General features: G+C 36.9%; 1 long non-coding RNA gene across 1 annotated transcript; it reads left to right on the top strand.

Moving 5' to 3' along the window:
- Positions 1-161: 161 nt before the first annotated feature.
- LOC128591473 (uncharacterized) lies at positions 162-15924 on the top strand. The gene is made up of 3 exons (XR_008381564.1): positions 162-230; positions 14443-14593; positions 15770-15924. It is a non-coding gene; the product is annotated as an uncharacterized LOC128591473 (long non-coding RNA).
- Positions 15925-16367: the final 443 nt, after the last annotated feature.

Below are 16367 nucleotides of genomic sequence, written 5' to 3'. Positions count from 1 at the left end.
CTAGAGACATCTTCTTCCCAGCCGGGCCTGGTGAGATTGGGGAAAGAAGACTCCAGTCACCTCTAGCTTGTGGGCTCTACCTAAAAACATCCCTTCAGGTGCCCAGGCAGGCAGCAGGAGACTTTGGGACCTCAAGAGGAGGATGAAAGCAGTGAAGAAGTGGCAAGTGTTTGCAATAGGTCAGAGTCCAGCTGGCCATGGGAGCTGTGGTGGCAGCAGCTACAGCAAGGGTAAGAATTTGCAGACAGGGAAGGCCTTCCCTGTGGTTTTTTTTATTTATTTACTTATTTTGTTTGTTTGTTTGACTTGGGTACTTGGTTGAGTTACCTTGGGAGACCTTGAGCAAGGGAGCAAGTGACTTTGAACAGCACCCAGAGGCTGGGACTGAGCCACCAGGGCTGAGTGGAGCTTTCATGTTCAGCTGCAGGCTAGGTACACTTATTGTGGGAAAGCTGCCTTGCAGGCTCAGTCCTCAGGGTCCTAGAGCCAGGCCAGTTCTGGCGGGCCTGATAAGTGGGTATCCACTTCTGGAGAGATCCAAAGAACACATGCTTTCCTCAGAGAGCCACTGCTTAGCCAAAGGACATTGTTGAAATGGTTGAGATACATCTATTAAGCAGGCTGAGGAGAGATTCAGGGTCCCAACACTGTGAGGTTTGAGGGCAAAGAAGTTATCAGAGGCTTCTCGTCTCCATTTTATACAGCTGTGTCAGCATTGTGTTTAGCATCTCATACCCCAGAAGATAAGCTTTTGCCTAGGCAATATTCAGCAAGATATATATAGATAGATTGATGGCTAGAGAGATAGAGATGGATATAGATATAGATATATATTTTATCTTTTATATATATAAAATATATAGAGAGAGTTTTATTTTCATTTTTAAAAAAATTGTTTCAACTTTTCCCCCTAAATATTTCTTTTTCTTTTTTCCTTCTTTTTTCTCATGTAAATATAATTTTTCATTGTTGCCTTCTTTAATAGTAAAGGCTTCATTTTTGCTAGTTTTCTGCCCCTATTATTTGTTTTTTCTCCCAAATTTTATTCCTTAAGGTTTCCTGTTTGCTTGTTTTGCTTTGATTTATAGTATTTTAGTTTTTCTTCTCTATTTGGCTGGAGAGAGGGTCTTGTGTCTGCTGGGGCTGGCAAAGAGCTGTAGAGATCAACAGACCCACCCAACTTAGCATTCCCAGAGGTTAGGATTTGCTGGTGTGGGTCAAATTCCCCTACTGTACATTACTATTCTCCTGTTAATCTCTTTCTGTTACTCTCTTCTATTTGTCAATCTTCCCTTTTACTCACCCCTTTTCCTTTCTCTTTTCTTTTTTCTATCTTTAACTGTTTCTTGTTCTTCACTCTATTCATCCTTTTAGTCCTTTACCAAAAAGACACTTCAGCACCTTATGTCAGAGGCACAGTAACTTAAAGAGGATGAGGAAGTGAAAGTAAAAAAAAAACAGGGCAAGGACACAGACAAAAAGAAAACACTCACAGGGAAGAAACAGCAGAAAAATCCTGCCAACATGGAAAACCAGAACAGAATAATCTTCCCACCCCCACCCCCACCCTGCCCAGGGATCATGAGGTAGCCACTTCAGAGAATTCCACCTAAAATAAATGTTAGAAATAACAGAAGGGTAATTTAAAATATGGGTGGTAGAAACAAGAAGGAAATTGCTGGAAAAGTGGAAAATAACCAAAAGGTAATCCAAAAACAGAATCAAATAAGAGATAAACAATATAAAGATTACTGAAAGCATATAGCAGAGATTAAGGCATTGAAGCAGTCAATCAAGGAACCTAAAGATGCAGTAGAAGGTAGCAACAAAAGATTAGACCATGTAGAAGAAAGAATCTCAGAGGTGGAAGATAAAGCTCTTGAGCTAACACAGGCAGTTAAAGAGATAGGAAAAAAGACAGAGAAAGCAGAATGTTCGCTGACAGAATTATGGGACTTTATGAAGCATTTCAACAAAATAATTATAGATATCCCAGAAGGGAGAGAAGAATACCCCAGAGAAATGGAAGCCTAATAGAGGATATCATAAATGAAAATTTCCCAAGTATCACCAAAGAGTCTTACACCCCTTCCAGAGGGACATTGAACTCCATGTCATCTAAGGGAAATAGAGCTTCTCTAAGGCACATTGTCATGAACCTGCCTAAATTCAAGATGAAAGACAAAATTCTGCAAGCAGCCAAGAGTAAGCACCATTCGACTTTCAGGGGCAAATCCATCAGGGTGACTGCAAACTTCTCAAATGAAACTTTTCAAGCCAGAAGACAATGGGGATCTACCTTTAATCCACTTAAACTAAACAGTTTTCAGCCCAAAATTTTACACCCTGCTAAGCTAAGCATTAAAATTGACATACTAAACAAATCACTTCTCGATATGCAAACATTGAGGAAGTTTGCCATAACAAGACCAGCTCTACCAGAAATACTTAGACCTATTTTACACAGGACTACCAGCAAAGTAAACACCCAGAAACTACAGGACGAAACCTAGCTTCCACAATGATACAAAAAGAAAAGAAAAGAAAAGAAAAAACTAAAGCAATGGATTTTCACAAAATAAGATGAATGGAGGGCCACCACACTTATCAGTTATCTCAATAAATGTTAATGTCTTGAATTTCCCACTGAGAAGGCATAGACTGAATGATTGGATAAAAAAGCACAATTCATCCTTTTGCTGTCTGCAAAAAAAGACACCTAGCCTCAAAGAACAAAGTAAAACTCAAAGGGATGGAGGACAATTTTTTTCTGGCAAATGGAAATCATAACAAAAGAGGGGTTGCAATATTATTTTCAGATGCAAGTGGAATTAAAGTAACTAAAGTCGAAAACAATAAAGATGGACACTTCATATTGCTCAAGAGAACAATAAAACAAGGAGACATTTTAATTTCAAATATTTATGCACCAAACTTAAATGCTCCCAGATTCTTGAAACAGACCTTAAGCAGTCTGAGCAATATGATACCCCATAACACCATAATAGCTGGGGACTTTAATATTCCTCTTACAGAGCTGGACAGATTCTCTAAATAGAAACAAAACAAAGATACAAGGGACTTAAATGTGACCCTACAACAACCATGCTTTATATATATATATATATATATATATAAAGCCTATATATAACTCTCCATCTCAAAGCTAAAGAATATATGTTCTTCTCATCCGCCCATGCAACAGTCTCCAAAATTGATCATATCCTAGGACATAAATCACAACTCAAGAAAACCAAAAAAATTGAAAATTTACCTTGTACCTTATCAGACTATAAGGCAATAAAGGTGGAACTCAACTCCAACAAAAATTGTCATCCCCACACAAAAGTATGGAACTTAAACAATCCTATGCTGAATGAGAAGTTTGGTCAAGGAAGAGATAAAAAAGGAAATAATTAATTTCCTGAGCATAACAACAATGAAGACACAAGCTCCCCAACCTGTGGGACACTGCAAAAGCAATGCTAAGAGGGAAATTTATCACGTTGGATGCCTACATCTGAAAAATGGAGAGAGCACATCAATAATCTAAAGTATCATCTTAAAGGAATGGAAAAGGAAAAGCAATCCAATCCCAAGCTTAGCAGAGAAAAAAATAAACAACATTAAATCATAAATAAATGAAATTGAAAATAAAAGAATCATTTAAAAAATTAATGAAACAAAAAGTTGGGTCTTTAAAAAGATAAATAAAATTAATAAATGATTGGCCAGATTAACCAGAAAGAGAAAACTAAAATCTTTCATAATCTCAATCAGAAATGAAAAGAAGGAAATAACAACTGTTATCATAGAGATACAAGAAATTATTTCTGACTACTACCAAAAAATTTATGCCCAGAATTTTGACATTGTGGAGCAAACAAACCAATATATGGAATCACACCACCTTCCTAGACTTAATCAGGAAGAAATCGATCTCTTGAACAGATCAATATCAAGGACTGAGATTGCAGAAAGAATAAAAAAACTTACAACAACAACAACAACAAAAGCCCAGGACCAGATGGCTTCACATCAGAATTCTACAACACCTTCAAAGATGAGCTTGTACTCATATTGAAAAATTGATTCCAAAACACTGAGAAAGAAGGAAAGTTCCTCAACATGTTCTATGAAGCAAATTTCACCTTGATTCCAAAACCAGGAAAGGACCTAACTAAAAAGGATAATTACAGACAAATTTCACTAGTGAATATCAATGTAAAAATACTCAACAAAATCATATCTAATAGATTGCAGCTACTCAATCCGAGGGATGCAAGGTTGGTTTAACATATGCAAATCCATAAATGTAATACATCGTATCAAAAGAAGCAAAAAGAAAGACCATATGATCCTCTCAATAGATGCAGAAAAAGCATTTGACAAAATTCCAGGTCCTTTACTAATTTTTTGGTTGGGGCTGGGTTTGAACCCACCACCTCCGGTATATGGGGCCAGCACCCTACTCCTTTGAGCCACAGGCGCCACCCAATTCAGGATCCTTTTCTAACAAGAATAATTAAGAAATTAGGCATAGGTGGCAGATTTCTTAAGCTGATTGAAGCCCTCTATAATAATCCCACAGCTAACATCATACTGAATGGTGTAAAACTGAAAGCTTTTCCACTTAGATCTGGAACAAGACGAGGATGTCCACTATCAAAACAATAGTATGAACATAGTCCTGGAAGTTCTTGCCAATGCAGTAAGGCAAGAGAAAGATATAAAGGGCAACCAAATGGCGGCAAAGGAGGTCAAACTCTCCCTCTTTGCTGATGATATGATCTTATACTTAGAAAACCCCAGAGACCCAACCACAAAACTCCTGAAAGTGATCAGGAAATACAACAATGTCTCAGGGTATAAAACCAATGTCCACAAATCAGAAGCCTTTGTATATGCCAATAACAGGCAAGTTGAGAAGCATGTCAAGGACATAATTCCTTTCACAGTAACTTCCAAGAAAAGGAAATACTTAGGAATATACCTAACAATAGAGGTGAACACACCTAACAATAGAGGTGATCTTTTCAAAGAGAATTATGAAATGCTCAGAAAAGAAATTGCAGAAAACACTAACAAATAGAAGAGCATACCATGCTCTTCGCTGGGAAGAATCAGCATTGTCAAAATGTCTATTCTACCCAAAGCAATCTACATATTCAATACAATCCCCATTAAAATGCCAACATCATATTTTGAGGAACTGGGAAAAATACTTTGTTTTGTATGGAACTAGAAAAGGCCACATATAGGTAAAGCTATTCTTGGCAATAAAAACAAAGTTGGAGGCATCACTATACAAGATTTCAAGCTATATCACAAATCCATAGTAATCAAACAGCATGATATGGACACAAAAATAGAAACATAGATACGTGGAACAGATAGAAAACCAAGAGATAAAACCAGTTTCTACTTCCCATCTGATCTTTGATAAACCAAACAAAAGCATACAGTGGGGAAAAGAATCCCTATTCAACAAATGGTGCTGGGAGGACTGGATTACCACATGTAAAAGACAGAAATTTGACCCCTACCTTTCACCCCTTACAAAAATTGACTCAAGGGCAGCACCTGTTGCTCAGTGGGTAGGGTGCCAGCCACATACATGGAGGCTGGCAGGTTCAAACCTGGCCCAGGCCAGCTAAACAACAATGACAACTGCAACCAAAAAATAGCCAGGCATTGTGGTGGGCACCTGTAGTCCAAGCTACTTGGGAGGCTGAGACAAGAGAATTGCTTAAGCCCAAGAGTTTGAGGTTGCTGTGGGCTGTGATACCACAGCACTCTACAGAGGGCAACACAATGAGACTCTATCACAAAAAGAATAAAAATAATTGACTCAAGATGGGTCATAGACTTAAATCTAAGACACAAAACAATAAGAATATTAGAAGAAAGTGTGGGGAAAACTCTTGATGATGTTGGACTGGGGAAACATTTTATGACAAAGACTTTAGTGACCATCGCAACATCAACAAAAATTAACAAATGGTACTTGATAAGGCTGAAAAGCTTTTTCTGCACAGCTAAGGACACAATAAGTAAAGCAAAAAGACAACCTTCAGAATGGGATAAGATATTTCCAGGGTGTCCATATGACAAAGAGTTGATAACTACAATCTACAGAGAACTCAAATTAATCAACAGGAAAAGGGTAAACATTCCCATCTGCCTCTCGGAAAGAGATGTGAACAGAAACTTCTCTGACAAAGACAGATGAATGGGTAACAAACATTTTTAAAAATGCTCATTGGCCCTGATCATCAGAGAAATTTAAATCAAAATCACCCTGAGATATTACCTAACCCCAGTGAGAAAGGCCTACATCACAAAGTCTCAAAGCTACAGATGCTGATGTGGATGTGGAGAGAAGGGGACATTTTTACACTGCTGGTGAGACTGCAAACTAATACAACCTTTTTGGAAGGAAGTATGGAGAATCCTCAAAGAATTCAAATTAGGCCTCCCTTTTGATCCTGCAAAGCCACTACTAGGTATCTACCCAGATTAAAAAAACATCCTTTTATCATAAGGACATTTGCAATACAGTTTATTGCAGGTCAATTTACAATCGCCAAAATGTAGAAACAGTCTAAATGCTCACCAACCCAGGAATGGATTAACAAGCTGTGGCACATGTATACCATGGAATACTATTCAGCCATTAAAAAGATGGAGTCTTTACATCTTTTGTATTAAGCTGGATGGTGATGGAATATCTTCTTCTTAGTGAAGCTTCACAAGAATGGAGAAGCAAGAATCCAATATACTCAATTCTAATATGAAGGCAGTAGATGAGCTAATTAAAAGGTGGGGGCAAGGAAATGAGGGATCAGGGAGAAGGAAGGAGGAAGGGGAAAGGGGATGTGCTGTGTATGGCACACCTATTTGTGCAGGACACAATCACAAAAGGTACTTTGCCTAACAACCACAATCAGTGTAACCTAATTCTTTGTACCCTCAATGAATCCCAAACAATGAGAGAAAGTCTATGAATTTCTTCAGTTTGATTTTATTTAAAATGGAAAGAAAAAGACCCTGCTTACAATCTATACTGCATCTCTAATAAAGGCTTATGGTTGATGTTTCCAAGTGCTTAAATTAAGTTTAACATAATGCTCACTCTGAATTTGAGTCTAAACTTTCCATACACAATGTGAGAAACATAGGATGTTACTTCAGAAATATAGGCAGTGGTAAAAGCAAATTTTTCATTTATCACCAAAATCAAGGAAGAAATAAAACCCTTGTCTTTAGTTTCAGTGATTCTATGAAGTCATTATTCAAGAGCAGTTTTCTAAAATGTATGATAATCTGTGTATACAGTGTCAGTAATCATTTTGAAAGGAGATGAGATTTTTACTATTCTTAAAGTATAATAATAAAAATGATGATCTCAGACAACTTGAATTCATTTGGAAGAGTTCAAGTTCAACAAATAAATATGAATCATATATATGTATATATATGAAATAAATGTATATTTTATATACAAAAACAAATAGTGTCCCCCACTTTCCTTTTTCTCTCTCCCTTCCTTTATTTTGCATAGGTAAAATAGGGAGTGCTTAAAACTGACTTTCTGTGTCCAAAGGTATGAGTTGAATAGCTCATGCTAGATTCCTCCAAAACCATTCAAAGTAGGTTGGCTCTAGTGTAATAGGATGTCTCTGAACAATGCTGGTAAATTATTATAACCAAGCAGCTGTTATTTTATCTCTGACAAACCGTTTTGCCAGTTTTGACTTTTGCTCTTTGTTACAAATGACTCAATTTTCAAGATTTGAGCAGGCATTAAGGAGAAAACTTGGCATAGCTAAGCAAAACTTGTGAAATTTTTAAGATAAGTTATTATATACTTTAAACAGTAGCATGCATTATATACCACATTGTTTAAGCAGCTTCCTTTGACTCAAATATTACACAGAGGCCATGAATGTGGAACCAAGACAGACCACAGAAGCCCATGGTATCTAAGAAAACGCACCTTCTTAGCCTCAGCTTTTTTATTTCAGATGTGGGGATGAAATTGCCTATCTCTGGGTTATCATCAAAGATACTAGATAGGCATTTTTTATGGCTGAGTAGTACTCCATGGTATACATATGCCACATTTTATTAATCCATTTATGTATTGGTGGACATGTGTTTTTTTTTTTCATCTCTTTGCGATTGTGAATTGTGCTGCTATAAATGTTTCAGTTCAAGTGTCCTCTTCATAAATTGGCTTTTTTCCTTTTAAATATATACCCAGCAGTGGGATAGCTGGATTAAATGATAGGTTTACTTTATATTCTTTGAGGTATCTTCATACAGTTTTCCAGAAGTCGTATTAGTTTGCAGTCCCATCAGCAGTGCATAAGAGGTCCTTTCTCTCCACATCCATGCCAGCATCTGTTGTTTTAAGGCATTTTAATATAAGACATTCTCATTCAAGTTGGGTGATATCTCATTGTGATTTTGACTTCCATTTCCCTAATTATTAGAGACATTGAGCATTTTTTCATGAGTTTGTTGGCTATTAGTATATCCTCATTTGAAATTTTTCTGCTCATGTGTTTTGCCCCCTTTTTAATGGGGTTGTTGGCTTGTTTCTTGCTGATTTGCCTGAGTTCTTTGTAGCTTCTGGTTATCAGTCCTTTATCAGATGTATAGCATGTGAATATTTTCTCTCATTCTAATGTGCTGTCTATTTGCTCTTTTGATTGTGTCCTTGACTATGTAAAAGCTTTTTAATTTGATCATGTCCCATTTATTTATTCTTGTTGTTGCTGAAATTTTTTTTAGGGTTTTCTTCATGAATTCTTTGCCTAGATTAACATCTATAAGAGTTTTTCTGACATTCTTCTAGAATTCCTGTAGTTTCCTGCCTTAGGTTTAAGTCTTTTATCCATTATGAGTAAATTTTTGTGAGTGCTGAAAGGTGAGTACTCTGTTTCAGTCTTTTACATGTGGCTATCCAGTTTTCCTAGCATCATGAAACATCACAAGAATGTAGAAACAAACACACGTACTCAATATGAAATTGGAATTAATTGATCAACAAGTGCACATATAGAAATAAATCTCAATGATAATCACATTGGAGGGAGAGCAGAATTGGGGAGTGCAAATTTATATCTATTGGGTACAACTTGCACTATCTGGGTGAAGGGCACATTTACAACTTTGACTCAGTTCTTACAAAAACAAAGTATGTAAACAATACATGTATACTTCCTAATGTTCTAAAATTAAAAATTTTTTGAAATTCCTCTTGCCAATTATTGATTTAAAAAATTGGCCAATGGCCCAATTCTGGCCAATGAGAAAGGAGAATATTTTTGATGGAATTTTAAGGGAATATTTTCATTTTATTTAATGTGAATTTCACTCTCTTACTGGACCTAAACCAAGAGGCATGTAGAGATGGTGGCTGCTGGTGGCTACTTTACAACAACTATAGAAGGAATCAGACTTAGTGTAATGTTGTTGGAAGAATATCAGGACAGGCAGAACCTTGGTCCTTGATGACAATTAATGACCCCTGAAATTGCCTATCTCTGGACTTACATAAAATAATATTTTTTAATTTTTATTTAAGTTATTTACATATTAATTGAACATAACTATAGTCAGGCTCATTTAATTTTAATTCTGAAATGTCAAGAAATGATTTTGTTTAGCCACAACAAAAATAAACACTTGTGTGCATGCACACACACACAACGCAAGAGATAAAGAGAGAAAAAGAGAGAGAGAGATTGCCTATCTTTTGTTCTTGTGAAATTTGAATAATGTAAAGTATTGAAAAGTGTTTTGAAATATTCAAAAGTATATACTGGTTATTATTGTCATTGCTTCCATTTTGATTAAGCTCCATTCCTGATGAAGGAATTTCTTTAAAAATATTTCCATGGTTATGTACATGTCTGGAGCTGGAACATATTATTCATAGCAAAGTATCTCAAGAACGGAAGAAAAGGTATCCAATGTACTCAGCCATACTATGAAACCAATTTATAGCTTTCAGATGAAAGCTATAACCCAATTATAGTGGAGGGGAGGGGAGAGGATGGGCGGAGGGAGGGTAATCGGTGGGACCACATCTACAGTGCATTTAAAAAGGTATATGTGAAATTTGCTAAATGTAGAATATAAATGTCTTAACACAATAACTAAGAAAATGACAGGAAGGCTATGTTAACCAGTGTGATGAAAATATTTCAAATTGTACATAAAAACAGCACATTGTACCCCATGATTGCATTGATGTACACAGCTATGATTTAATTAAAAAAAATTCCATGGTTATATGCAATATTCTTTTGAGAAGGCCTAAGGCTTACTTTTGCATAAGTAATTATTAACACAATTCAAAAACAAATCTTACATGGGCTAATAGAGACTCTAACTGGATAAGGAAAATCTACCTTGTGATTATTATTGTTTTTTTGAGACAGAGCCTCAAGCTGTTGCCCTGGGTAGAGTGCTGTGGCATCACAGCTCACAGCAACCTCCAACTCCTGGTTTCCAGCAATTCTCCTGCCTCCGCCTCCCAAGGAGCTGAGACTACAGGTGCCGGCCACAACGCCCAGCTATTTTTTGGTTGCAGCTGTCATTGTTGTTTGGCGGGCCCAGGCTGGACTCAAACCTGTCAGCTCAGGTGTACGTGGCTGGCGCCTTAGCCACTTGAGCCACAGGCGCCAAGCCTACCTTGTGATTATTGTTTAAAACATCTCACTGTGTAAACCTACAAAGTACAGTCTTAGTATATATCACCTGCATCTTCATTAAATATGAAACATATAATTTTGGTATATATATCATTCAAAAGTAAGTCTGAAATAGTAAAAGGTGAGAATTCAAACCAGCCCAGAGATCTACTAGGTCTTGATCCAGTGAAAATAACATTGTTAAGGAATATGTATGCATACCAAGTCCCACATACACTCACTCTCCAGAAGTATACACAATTTCTGAAAATGGGAGAATGTATCTTGTGTTTACTTTGGGATGCTTGGGGTTAGAGACCTGAGTGTGTAGTTTTGATGCTGCTTTTCTGATAATGAAGGCTTTCTGAGCTCCTTCAGCATGCATCCTTTAACAAGAAACCAGCAGAAAGTATGGGTAATATTTTGGGTAATATTTTCAAATCCTAGAGCAGCAAACAGGGATCCCCTACTGGGATCAATGTAGGCAGGTGCCATTATAAACAAGGCTGTGTTCCAAAGACTAGTAGGATGTAGCCAGTCGTAGAGGCCTAATTGCCTACAAAATTCAGGAAGAGAAGCATGGGAATAAAACACAGAAACCTGAGGGAGGGATAAGCATTTGTTTGGAAAAAAAACCTGTGTTGGGATAAGCCATCCTAAAGGAGGAAGGGACTGGATGGAGGTCTTTTCTGCCTTCCTGGGCATAGTCCTTAGCCACCTACCCTGCCATTTCTCAAGCCTTCAGACCCTTCCTATTTTTTTTTTTAAACACCAAATATGGGATATATAGAGGCTTTGAATTTTTTATTTTTAATTATTATGGGTACATAATAGTTGTATATCTTCATAGGGTACAGATGATGTTTTTGATAAAGATATACAATGTGGATTAACCACATTTGGGTAATTAAAGTATCCATCACATTTTTTTTTGACCTTAAATTAAACTTTGTGAACAATTTATAGATGAAGATGTTAACCTTAAGACAAGGTGAATTTAAGGAATGAATAGGTAATGGCAACATTGACTAATAATGTACTACGTATCTTTGTTTGCCTTTCCAGATTGACTTCCCATCTCACTTTGGTCTTGGAGATTGGCTTGCAACCATGATTACAGTAGCAGCATTGGGTACTTCACTCTGTGTTTCCTGTTGTATTTGACCAATAAAGAGCTCCAGTAGAAGATGTGAGAAGAAGGAGAGTAGATAGTTACATATTTCTCTGCCTTCCCTTCCTAACTCATTATTTTGAGATACCTATCTCCTATGATCAAAAGTCACTCCTCTCTCCAGAGCTCTCTAATTCTAGATCCCAATGACCATTCCATTCACTTAGATCGAGTAGTGGCAGAAGTGGCAAATTTTCCCAAGATCCCGGCACTCTCTTTTTTAAGCCACATATAAGTAAACCTTTGTCAAATTATGTGAGTATAGATTTGCAATTTAGAGTCTAATTGATACAGAGAAAAGTATATACAGTATGTACAGAAAAGCCTATTTTGTTTCCTTTAGGTAAGCTACACAGGGCCTCATAAAGATGATAATCATTGGGCATACCAATCTGCATAAATCCTCCCATTAGTGTCTGAATGTGCCCTATGAAATAAAAATGGTCAGTGGTTATATAGTTTTTTTTTTAGAGATTCTTTCTACATCATCTCCAGCCCACTGCTGCCCTTTGTAAAATTGTTCTCTCCTTTCCTGTGAGATTTTTTAAAAAAGAACTGCAGTAGAGTCATCCATTATTGTAGGAAAGGTTTATACATGGGGAGAAGAATAACAGCAGCACAGAAAATCTGTATTCTGGCTATGACTTAACAATAGAACAGAAGGTGTTTTTCTGAACTCTGAACAATGGGCATGTAAGGATAATTTCAGCTGCAGAGCTAAGCAGTTTGGATCGACAACAACATAAATCAGCTTTGACAATGCATCCCCTCAGCCAAGTTCATTCATTCATCCAAATTAGAAAACAGAAGCTTAGAAGCACAGTACTAGCTGTTAAAGGATAGAAAACATGTTTTGGGAAATTACTCGTGGATAACATGCTAGACACTATGAAACGATGTAGGACTCAGCTGAACAGTTAGCACAGTCACAAGAACTCTTCAGATATATGATGCAGTGACATCTTTTTTTTTCTGAATACGTATCTTTGTTTTATGAGATGAAGCTTAGGAGAAACCTATAAAAAAAGACTTGGATTGAGAGTGATGATATTAGAGTTGGTAAGGTCAGTATATTTGACAGCAAGGAGAGAAGGCTAGGGAATAATTACTATGGCACTATTTAGAAGAGATATTTAATAATAAATATTGCCATAGAAACAATAGTCACAAGTCCTTCTTACCCAGCTCACAGCCTGCCAATAGAAAAAATTCACAATGTTCAATGTGACATTAACCAAAGACCACCCTCTTTGTATGCCAATTTTTCCTCCTACAAGTGGGAATCGAAGAGGAAACACATTCAACTTCTATACACTTAAGATCGTATAAATCATCACTACTACACCACTGCAGAATTGCATAGATGACTGGACCTGTTGTGGATAAATTATTGTGGCAATTTTTTTCAGATCTCATACACAAGATACGTTAGCACATAGGCACATTTCCTCATTATGTTGGTATTGAACTTCTTCCATCCTTTTTTAGTAATACTTCTCAGATTTTGCCTAGAAAATTACTATCACTTTCTTACTGATATTCTCATTCCAATCGTATTCTTCACACTAGGGTTATGGACTGATCTTTCAAAACACCAAGACATGCCCTGGTGTTCCTTTGGCTTCTTACTAACTACAGTAAAAGTCTGACCGTTTGGGTGGTGCCTGTGGCTCAGTGAGTAGGGTGCTGGCCCCATATACTGAGAGTGGTGGGTTCGAACCTGGCCCCGGCCAAACTGCAACAAAAAAATAGCCAGGGGTGTGGCAGGCACCTGTAGTCCCAGCTTTGTGGGAGGCTGAGGCAGGAGAATCGCCTAAGCTCAGGAGTTGGAAGTTGCTGTGAGCTATGATGCCACAGATGTCAAAAAAAGTCTGACTGTTTGATATAGAATTCATGGTGCTTCATGACCTGACTATATCACATTTTTTATCAATAGCCTTAGCCTAGAAGTCATAATATTAAGACCAATTACTAGTTTCTTGTACTAAGCAATGTAACCTTAGATAATACTTTCCCCATCAATGAATCAGTTTATCTATATGGTAAAAAAGAATCCAAAGGAAGAAGGAAGAAAGTTTAGGAGGAGAAAAAAAAAAAAAACAACTAGCTCTAAGTCTTTTCCAAGTTAACACTGTAATTTGGCAGTTGACATTTCTGCTTTAATGTTATAATTCATAAATCCATGTTTTCTGTCATTTTTTTCTCAGCGTAAAATGTACCTTCACTATTCTGCAACTATGATAGCCCTATACATATTGGAAGATCCACTTGAAGGCCACCTTCCCAATAAAGCCTTTAATTCCTAAGATAAACATATTTTTCCTTCATCTGTGCTTTAATAATACTTTAATATCAATTTTTCTATAATGTATACCACAGCTAATGATTACCCATGCAGATTTCTCTGGCCATAATTTTGCCTAGAATATATACTTATGAATAGTTGTAAAATAAATGAAATGGTGTCTATGTTGGAAAACAGGAAGGGAAATATTTGAATGACATTTTTAATAATGTCACTTACAGTGTACATACACAATGATGCCGTGCTCTTTCTTGCTCCAGATGAACCAATTCGAAGCAATGCTGAGGAACAAACTACATCAAATGCCCTGCAGCTCATTCTATGTCTTGCCTACTATCGCAAAAAATTCTGGACTTCTTCCAAGGTCATAAGATCGACATTTAAATTCAGAATTCCAGAAAATTTTTTCAGGTAAGGAATTTAGACATGATCTGGTATAATGTTTTGATTTAGCACGAGTGAAAACTGTGAGAGGTGAAATGAGGTCAGCTTCCTGTCAGTGTTAGTGCACGGTCTGGTATTCTTCCACTCTTGAGCCTTTCTAAAACTCTGTTTTTCCTCCTTTTATAACCTAACACCAGCTTCCATTTTGTCAAGGGACAGCTTTCTCTACTTTATCCTGTAAAAGTTGATCGAGTTTGTCTCAATTTTTAAACTCCCTACCTTGTAGCTGTCCAGCCTTTGCAAGCATCCTGTAATCATTTCTTCCTGTCAGTCCCCTCATACTTCACTATGAGGCTCTTCTTGGAGTTACTAAGCACAATCCTTTCCAGAGAACACTGCTAATTTATCCCAAGTGTCGGCAGGGGGTGAGGGAGAACACTTGTAATAGGCCAGAATTCTTTTCACTGCCTCATCATTTTATTACCCACACCACCGTATCAGGCTCTGAAAGTACTTACCACTTTCATGATACACAGGATATAAGTAAAGAAAATAACTAAAAGGATAAAATATTACATAGTAAACTTATTCAGATACTTTTCATGATTCAAGAGAGAAAAGATGCTCCAACATTTAAGCCCATCTTAAACGGCTGTCTTTACAGGTTGTCTCAGTTTTTAGTCTTGATACCTGGCCAACCTTCTTAGTATATTAGCATACTAAGCTGCAGGGTGGGGACAGTCACACCATCCTTTAGGAGAAGGACATCCCATCCCAGGAAAGGGTGATCCCTATCTTTCTCACACAATTGAACCCATTTTCAGAGCTTTACTCATAACTTGCGTTTTCCCAATGTCTGAATTATTCTGCTCAGAGAATATCACCATTGCAGCTTTGTCGAAAGATGAAAGAAATCAATGTTTTCAGGAAGGGATGACTTCAAAGTGCCTGGAAGCATCTATTTCAAAAACTGCTAATGCCTGCTTTCAATTTCCCTCTTGCTTCAGAGGGATAACACAGAATAACAGAACTTCAATGTTATTTATCAAAACAATATGTTTACCTTTTTTAAAAAAGCCACCAAACAAAAATGTTCAGGCATCTCCCTGTTAACCGACCATAAGCTGATTGACCAGGACATCCAGTGAACAATGGCAGGTTCAGTTGACATTTGTTTGCTTCCTTCCTTCCCCCTTCTTCCAGCTTACGATGCAGACATGTGCCTGGAGTTTCTATAGCTACCCGGAGACCAGCGGTGAAGGATGGCTAAGCAGAAGTATAAAGAGAGTAGAGTTGAAGCTGTTGCACTAATTCTGGGCCTCCTACCTTCAAATGACTTGTAATTTGAGGTAAAATAAATCAACTCTGTGCATGATTGAGTTATGTGTGTTGGATTTCTTTTACATGTGTCTGAGCCCTAAAGATGCAATATTGGAGAAGAGGTTAATCCCTCATGAGTATCAAGATGCTCAAATATTAAATCTCTGTTGGGGCTTATTAATAGCAGCTGACTATGACTGAATTCTATGTAAAGGATGAGGGTGGGAGGGAAATATGAAATATGAAATAGAATTGATTCTAGTAATTTAAAATTGCACTAGGCACAGGGTAATTAATATAAATTTATTGCTTAATATTTAATACAAGATGCATATTTTTCTTCTGTTTTGCAGATGTAGTCATGGAATGTCTTAGAATATCTTGCGTAAATTTTACCTGATTCAAAGCTATGTCTATTAACCCAAGAAATCCATCTTTCAGTTTATCCTTAATGTGATTTGAGATTATTAAAGTTGTAAGA

The sequence above is a fragment of the Nycticebus coucang genome, chromosome 8, assembly GCF_027406575.1.
Source record: "Nycticebus coucang isolate mNycCou1 chromosome 8, mNycCou1.pri, whole genome shotgun sequence".
NCBI lineage: Eukaryota > Metazoa > Chordata > Mammalia > Primates > Lorisidae > Nycticebus > Nycticebus coucang.
This window is presented reverse-complemented; position numbering and strand designations above follow the sequence as displayed.